The sequence below is a fragment of the Myiozetetes cayanensis genome, unplaced genomic scaffold (assembly GCF_022539395.1).
Source record: "Myiozetetes cayanensis isolate MyiCay16 unplaced genomic scaffold, myiCay2020 scf14, whole genome shotgun sequence".
NCBI classification, from domain to species: Eukaryota; Metazoa; Chordata; class Aves; order Passeriformes; family Tyrannidae; genus Myiozetetes; species Myiozetetes cayanensis.
This window is the reverse complement of record NW_026087048.1, coordinates 5608699-5617737: the sequence shown is the minus strand read 5'-3', so window position 1 is coordinate 5617737 and position 9039 is coordinate 5608699. Positions and strand designations below refer to the sequence as shown.

Genomic DNA, 9039 nt, shown 5'->3' with positions numbered 1-9039 from the left:
GCTCACCCAGTACCTGAAAGAGCAAACAATATTTCTTTTAAATTCTTATTCATATTTAATGCAGTGGCACTGAGCTCCTGTTAATCTGCAATGGAGTGGCCAAATGTTTTTTGGTCATTTTGCTACCTGATCTTTATAATTTTCTTTCCTTCTTTTCCTACTCCTCTTTTTGCCTTTGTTGACTTTTGGGATTCTCCCTTTATATTCTTTCTGATTTGGACATTTATCCAGACTTTGTTCTTTGCCACTGGAAACAACCAGCAGATTTTTAATAGAACCTGAGATGCTCTGGATTAGCCTGATTTGGGGATAAGGTGCAATTTGGAGGATAAATTAACTTATTCAGTGGAAACAGGAACAACTGAAGTAATGTCATTCCTTGTGGGGTTACAGAAGGATGCAAATGGCTACTCTTTGATCTTGCCTCCTGTGTTCGCAGGACTGAATGATGTGTTTCCTACCTCAGAAGAGGAACAGCTTGATACTCATGAGAGCATTGAAGATGATGTTTTTTGCCAGCAAGACTCTCAAACCCAGAACAGCCATGAAAAGCGTGTTCATTTTCTCCATTTTGGCATTTGCTTTAAGAAGAAGAAGAGGGAAGAAAGTGTCATCTTGATATTATCCCCACCCTGCCCCACTCACCCCCAAAAAAGAAGGAAAATCCACACAGGGATGCAGGAACTAAGGGAAATATGAGAGAGGAATGTAGTAAGTGCAGGGAAGAGAGGAGAAAGGACTTCCAATTGCTGTTTATCCCATGGAAATTTGTCAGCTATCTAGTCTGTTAACCTGAAGAAGCAGGTTATTTCTCAATAATTATTTCCAATTCTGAGATTTCTGCACCAGAGAAAGCAATTGTTCATGTTTTGATATTGAGTCTGTAGAAAGGTGCAGCTCATTGCTTAATAAGTATCTCCAGTTCAGACGTTTCTGTATCAAAGGCAGTGCACGTTCCTGTATTGTTGCTGAATCCCCAATAAAGTAACTGTACTCTGATGTTTTTTCAGAGAACTCACCTCTTTTAGAAGCATCTGTAATGCTGCAATCATTAACTGTTCCAAATTCTTCAGTTTTCTCTTCTGTCAAATGATACACACTATAAATTGTATCCAAACTATGCAAAACAGGAATTACACGAAATATACCTATAGCTCTTTTGCCAGCAGTAATTAAGCAGTACTGGAGAATCAGATGGCAAGTCATTAATTAATTATTAACTTGAAGAGAAAAATCAGCTTTCTAGATGTGATTGCAGAAAAACCCCCTCAGGATTGTTGAGTTTTACTTTTCTCTCCCTTTTGAAGGAAAACAACAATTTAAAAAGTGATCAAATGTAACCAAACAATCATATGTCCTTTTTTTATTTTGTGTTTTTAAGGACGTTATTTCAAGCTTTCTTCTAGCAGACATGTGTACCCATTTCCCTTCAACTATTTTGTTGTAGATAAAGTTAGACCAACAAATATTAGAGGGTTATGTTTATTCTTTTTCGGGATGAGAAAAGTTTAGATTAGTTTAGTTGTTTGTTGTGCTTTAATAGTTCAATTAAGGTCACAAATGCTATGGCTTTTAAATATCTTGTCTTCACCTAACTAAGTGCCTAAATATCTTTCTGACTGCACTTTTCCTTGCTAGATTCCCAGAGGGCAGGAAAAAATCATGGAAGACACATCTTCTAGAGTCAGGTGGCATTTGGGCAACAGCACTGTACCTGGCAGAATTGTGCTGGCTTTACTCCTGTTCCCTTTGTGCGTAGCCTTACAGGTCAACTCTGCATCTGGCTCCACTTCAACGACCTTCATGGTGCTGTACATCCCCCCAGATGTGACCAGAGGTACCTTCACGTCATACAAAACAATACTCTCAGGCACATCAAGGCTGATGCTCTCAGGGTAGAAAGACCTTGCCAAACAAGCCATGTTCAGTTTGTTGTCATGTTGTTTAGTCTTCTTTGATTTGAGTACAATGACTTCTGGGGCAGATTCTTTTAGGCTCTCTGAAAAAAAGAAGCTTTGTTTTGTGATGATTTCATTTTTCTGCATGTTTTCTGAGAGCTAAGTCATCTATAGTTCAGATACAGTCCAGCCACATCTGTCCCCCGACAGCTGAGTGTTTGTCTATGTTTATTTTTCTTTCTATTTACCACAGAGGAGATCAAAGATGGAAAGGGAGTATAAGGGTAGGATTTTCATTGGAGCTTATAATCTCTTGGACTCCTAAGCTTGTCCTCACACACACACACACACAAATTTAACTGAGGGACCTTGAAATGAGGGAGGAAAGTTTGAAGAATACAACAGAAATTATCATAATAATTTTTATTTTAAAAAATTTAGATACTAAGAAGACTATTTACTTCAAGAGTAGCTTAATATGCTTGATATGTATGATACATATTGAAAGGTTTTGGTGTTCTTTTCTAATTACCCAAAAATGGTTCACTGGATGATGCTAAAAGGCTTAACCATAACACATAAGGAGAGAAGACTTCAGAAACACATTATTAGTAAGAGAATTGGAACTTACTTGGCTCAACTGAAAAAGTGGTTCCTGTTCCAAATACAAGCTTGTCTGTTGCCACACTGTTTGCACATAGTCAAATAAACCCACCTTCCTCACCACACTCTAAAAGTGTATAAAACCAGACAAGAAAATGCCAGAGTTTGTCCAAATGATCCATATATGGACAGCCATGAAAGTGTTTGAAAATCAGCAAAATCCTGAGCATAGAAAACAATAATTTCATTATAGAGTGATTTTCAAGAACTTGATCCAGGCCAAAGCTTTTAAAACCCATCTCTCATTTATTACCTCAATAAGCAATATACTTCCAGAATAAGTACTCCTAGGAATTCTGCAGTTATCTTCTTTAATATATTTCCTTTTCCCATTCTTTCTTTCTTCAAAATGCATTGCTCCTTTGGTAGTCTCAGGTTTTTGAATGAGACTTTAGGGCGTTTGTGCCACTGTGAGCTACCCCAAGTTCTCAGCACAGTGATATACTGAGTTACAAAAAGTGCTGCTTCCTTCCCTTTTCCTGTACAGTGATGTGAGATTTGGAGTCATATGCCCTTTATAGCACATAAGAAATCACATGGACTTTAAAATAGGGACCCGAAGGTGGAAAGAAAAAAGGAGATTTGAACCTGCTTGACACCTCTAAGAGTATAATGAAGTATTATAATGTTAGTCTGGTAAGGCTCAGATTTTAGTCTCATGAGAAAAGTTTGAGTATTATTCTACAGCAATTCTCAAAACTCTTCAGAGTTACAGATGTGGAGTTTTTTTGATGTTGTTTTTGTATTCTCTATGCTCTGAATTTTTTTTTTCAAGTTGTCATCTTTCTTATGGGCCAGTGTGAGGATCATTTGCTGCCTCAGGAAGTCTTTACTCTGCTTTTGGTATTTTTAAAAGTGAAAAAGAAATTATTGCTCTTTATTAGGCAGAGGTACACTGTTCCATGGGAGGAGTTATTAACAAGGATTTTGCTCTGGATGGTGCAAAGGGGATTGATCAAATCCTGCACGATGGGTAAGTTCTGCATCCTTAGTACCACCTGAAACTAAGGACTTGGGTGGAACATTAAATGCAAGCAAAGATAAATCCAGCCTCATACGTAGGCTGGACAGCAAAGCAGCTGCCACTTTAGTGATAGAAGGGAAACTGTGGTGGTGAAATCTTGGCTGACTTACTGAAGATGCTATAAAAGATAATTTTGCAATGCAAGGATGTAAACACAGCCACATGATACAAGCAAATTACCTTTAATTGAAACATGAATCATGTGGTATTTGCAGTAGGGTAAATGCATGGGTACCTCTTCCCCCACCCCAGACAATACTGAAACAACAATCCTTGAAAATAGACATGTAGTGGTTCTCTTAGCCTGAGGTAGCAGCAGTAAGCTAAACTCATGTTAACAGCTTATAAGGAAGAAGAAAACCTGGGTACAGGTGGTGTACCAAGGAAATACAATTTAATACCAATCACTAACTGCTGTCAAGCCGGAGAAGGGCAGAAAGAAGGGAAATATATTAAAATCCTGAAAAAAAAATTTATATGTGGCGGGAGATTATAAGGCAATTGTGCGCTAGTATAGGATTTTTCTACCCAAGTGACAGCGTCAACAAGGGAAAAAGGTGCAAAAGTACTGGTCTGGTCCTCCACTAAAGTAGTGCTGAAAGTTGGCCGTGAGGGTTAAAAAACATACCCCAAAAAGGAGGTGGGAGGGGACCAGGCTGACCAGGGCATAAAGAGGCCACACTGGAAATGGCCCCAGAGTGGATGGGGTCTCCTCTCTTCCCAGAAGCTGTGAGATGCCTGAGTGACTCCAGGGAGGCTCTAAGTGTCCTAAGTGTTTAGCAGCAATAGAGATTCTGCAACAGTCTAATCTATAGCCCATGAGGGTGTTTAAGAAGAAGTGCACTAACTTAGATTTGCTCTGATAGTGAAGTACACTGAGACTGTCAGAAACTCAGACAGTGTTCCTTGCAGTGGTTCGTGAAGATATAATGAATGGGAAGAAACTGCTGCTGTCATGGGCAAAAAAAGGAGATCATGATCTGGGCCATGGAGGAAAACATTAGCCATGCAGTTGAAGAGGGAATGAATGCATGATCTCTTAAATCGTTGAGCGGAAAGAGAAACAGATGTGGAAAAGGCAGGAAGGGTGGGAGAACTGTAACACTAGATAGAGCTGGTGGGTAGAAGGTCACTGTTTACTGTGAGCTGATATGAAGATAGAGGGACCCATTTCAGTGGTGATGCTCAGTAATAGAGGGTAGGGTCATGGTCTGGTCAGGGAAAACCAGACCTGCCACATGGAGCTAAAGTCTTCTTATCTAGCTTCGAGGGTCTGCATTTGAGGGCATCATCTGAATGTTGTGAAGAGAGTCATGCAGCAAGTGCAATTGACCAAACTGTTTTATCTCTCTAAAGTAGCTTGGGAAGCGAAAAATTCTAGAACCAGCTATTTCTCTACAATGGAGTAGAGGGGACACCATGTGTAACAGATAGAAACTTCTAAACTGTGTCAAGTAAAAACACGAATCTGCTGAACTGGAGCTGGTAAGAGTATGTTCAAAATCAAATGATCTAGAAACCAACATCTGTATTTGAATGTGGCATATAGTGATCACTCCATAGCTTGAACCCCAGTCAGAATCAGATGTGTTCTTCAGGATGCAGCTATCTGGGGGAGGATGATGCCGTGAGGAAGTGGGGTAGGTTGCATCTTCAGGCTTTTCCAGAAGTCAGTTTTTGATGGATGATTCAGTCTCCTTTAAACACTGTGTCACCTAGACCACACAGCAGTGAATAGTCATACAAAAACTGTCTTTTCATTTCAATGCCAGGTGACACCTCTTCTTTGATGTCTTTTGAATGTTGCATTTTTTCTTCCTCTGCCCTTTTGTTGCTGGAAAATCAAACCACACAGCAATTACAGTTATTAATAAAAGCATTGCCAGCATCATCTTTATGCCAGATTAAGGTAATAATACAACTCTTACTGAAATATTGCCCACAGCTGGTGACACTGAATATGGATCAATTTGGATTGTAAGAGACCTTAAGTCAAATTATTTGATTTCAGATATATTTTAAATAAAATTCTAGAGATTTAAGGGAGGATACTTTTTAAAGAATGTCAAGAACCAGACACAGTCAGATTATTTTCTAATGTATTAAGATTACTCTGTACCTAAAATTATTTATATGTCTAATATTTTCATGCTCTAGGAAAAATAAGTCTCGGATACACAAATTCTTCAGAGGTTAATTTTCATTGGTATCATTCTCTCTTTTTCTGTATGGATTTTGGGTGGAGGTTGAGGGGTTGTGGTGGAAAGGAGTGGTGACCCAGAAAGAGAGAATTAAAGAATGGATGAGAATGGATGGGATGTTAGAGGACTGTTAACTCCCAAACCCCTGCTCAAAGTAAGGTTAGATAAAGCAGGTAACTAAGGACTATGTCTACTTGAGTTTTGAATATGAAGACTCCACAACTTCTCCGGGGAAATTGTTCCAGTGCTCAGTCACTCTCAGGAGTGACCTGCCCAGGTTCAGGATGTGAAAAATACTTTGCTTTGTTTAAGTGGAATTTCCTGCATTTCACTTTGTGCCCATTTGCTCTTGTCCTTTCCCTGGGTACCACTCGGAAGAGTTTGACGTAATCCTCTTTACTTCCTTCTGTTAGATATTTATACAGAGAAGATCCCCCACTTCCCAATCAACCTTTCCACCTGGCTGAACCATCTGGTTGTCTCAGCCTCTTCTCACCATGACAGACATTACAATTCCTTAGTGATTCCTTAGAGAGTTGTGGTAAATGGTTGGTGGCTGGTCACTGGTGGTGTCCCTCAGGGATCAGTGTTGGGCCCAGTTCTGTTTAATATATTTACTGATGATCTGGATGAGGGGATTGAGTGTATCATTAGCAAATTTGCAGATGACACCAAGTTAGGGAGAGTGTTGATCTGCTGGAAGGCAGGAGAGCTCTTCAGAGGGACCTGGACAGACTGGAGAGATTCCAACAGGATGAGGTTCAACGAGGCCAAGTGCCATGTCCCTCACTTTGGCCCCAACAACCCCCTGCAGTGCTACAGGCTGGGCCCAGAGTGGCTGGAGAGCAGCCAGGCAGAAAGAGGCCTGAGAGTTTGGATCGACAGGAAGCTGAGCATGAGCCAGTGGTATGCCCAGGTGGCCAAGAAGGCCAATGGCATCCTGGCCTGTATCAGGAACAGTGTGGCCAGCAGGACCAAGGACATGATTCTTCCCCTGTACTCAGAGCTGGTGAGGCCACGTCTATCAATCCCAAGTCTCTCTGATATTTCCTAGAGCAAGTCCAGGCAACTGTCATTCTGAGAAAGGGATCTGCCACCACTGCAGTACCTCCCCATTTTTGTGCTTCCTCTCCCTGCAATGGCATCACTGTGTGCTGTCTGGCACAGAAGTAGGTGGCTGTGTCCGAGGCTGTAAGGGAATGCAGCTGCAGGGAGACCTTGCTTTTGATTTTATCTGCAGAAAGGGTAACTCGGCCTTGGAAGGTTAGGGCATAGCCTGTGTTATTCCCAAAAGGGTAGATCCAGCCTACGAATTGCAGGTGCCCTCCAGGGGTCTGACGGACACAATTCCAATCATATCGAGGGCTGTCCAGAGGTGTTCCCGTTACAGTGCAGGTGAGTGAGAACGAGCTGGAGACCTTCCCCACCTTAGGACCAGATGCCACCATCTCTATGTTGGAGAGGGTACCTGGAAAGACATAGGGCAGGTGTGACTTTTGAGTGGCTGTGAGAAAGCTCACATGTGCAGTAGTCCATCCTGGGGTTGTAGGGTGCACAAATCCAGAATTTTGGCCTTTAGTTCCAGAACTTATGCCTGGAGGCAGTGGCTTGTCTAGACGCCACAGATCAAAGAACTACTGAGGTAGAAAACTCACAAGACCCTGTGTAACTGCTTGTTAACGTGCTGTATCTTTAAATATGAATCCAGAAGCTTGGTAGAAGGAGAGCATGGAGTCTCCAGCCCTTCCAGCTCACCTGCTCCTTTCACCAGCTATGCTTGAACACATATCCCCATATATAGAGGGTGCAGAGAACAGGCTGGACATGGACACACAGGGAATTGGTTTGCCAGTTGCCTATGAGCACCGGAGGGACAAGAAGCTTTTTGACCTTCTCTTGGGGCTCTTAAACCTTCCCAAGAAATGTCCTTTCCCTACAAAATACCAAGGCTGTTCAGAGCAAGACTGTGCAGTTCCTTGGAGTCCTGAGGGTGCAGGATGCACAAAACTAGAGGTGTTCTCTATGAGCTACTTTTAGAGATGGTGGCTTGTTTGTCCACAGCAGCCCCACACTGCAGTGTGGAAGAACTGTGGCTGATGTAGGAGACGTGGTACAGGAGAGATGCAATGAACCCCTGGGTGCTGTCAGCCCCTCTCCACCTGTAACCAGACACACCTGAGAGCTTACACCTCCCAAGGCACATGGCCACAGTCACAGCAACAAGAGGATAGGTGCAGGGCGCTCAAAGCCTCCCTCCCCCCATCACTTTCACCTGTTGTGTCACACTCTCAGGATTGCTCCCCACCACCATAGCACATTCAGCAGAGACAGGGTGTTTGGTAGGGGGAAAGGAGAATGCTAGGGTGCTAACAGCCTGTTCCTCTCCCTTTTACAGAGGAAAGTTAAAGCTCCAAAGATGTTCCCATTCCCTGACACAACCTTTCTCTGTCCTTGGTCTGGATACCTCAAAATGGCCCTGTGTTCCTGAGACCCCTCTTGGGACCTGCCTTACCTCCTGCAGTTTATACCAAGGGGAGACCTGACTACATCAGAACCATCTCCTGCTCCTTCTCCTCCAGCTACAGCCTGGTTCTCCCCACTTCCCAAGTCCAGCAGGACAGTGCATTCTCTGTGAGTCTGCAGAGAGGGATCAGGTTACCATGGCAGGGCAGAGCTCAGGTCTGCCTAGGTCACAGAGACCCAGTCTGGCTCCCATCCCTTCTAGCCCTGGGACTGGTGGACCTCTCTTCTGCACCTGGCAGTGGGGTACTGCAGGGCTATATCAGACATCCATCCTTCTATTGATCCTCCAACCTCCACACATCCTATGGGAGGCCAGGAAAGGACAAAGTATTTTGGGAATTATACAGGTCCCAGGCAGGGGGAAACACCCCTCCCCCAGCCCCTCCACCTTGTCTGTGAGAGTTCTCACCTGTAGGGAGTGCAGAAAAGACAATGACCAGCATCCGGAGGAGCGTTGCAGGCTTCCCCAGAGGAATTTGCATGGTGCACCAAGAATTAGGAAAGTAATATTGAGGGGCTGAGAAGGGCTCACCCAAAGGGCTCTGCTCTTTGGGTCAGCAGAGAAATGCCCTGTCCTTCCAGCACTGAAGGCTCCTTGCAGCTCCAGGCAGACTTGTAGCCTTTTCTGGGCACTTTGTAGCTGCAGGTACTTTGTATATGAGGGAGTTGGGTACACACGTCACTGCTGCCCCAGGTGGGGCAGGAAACCACATTTGTTTTTTTGTACTGC

At 43.1% G+C, this 9039-nt stretch overlaps 1 pseudogene; it reads right to left on the bottom strand.

Moving 5' to 3' along the window:
• Positions 1 to 223: 223 nt before the first annotated feature.
• Positions 224 to 8830, bottom strand: LOC126636890 (Ig heavy chain Mem5-like; annotated as a pseudogene).
• Positions 8831 to 9039: the final 209 nt, after the last annotated feature.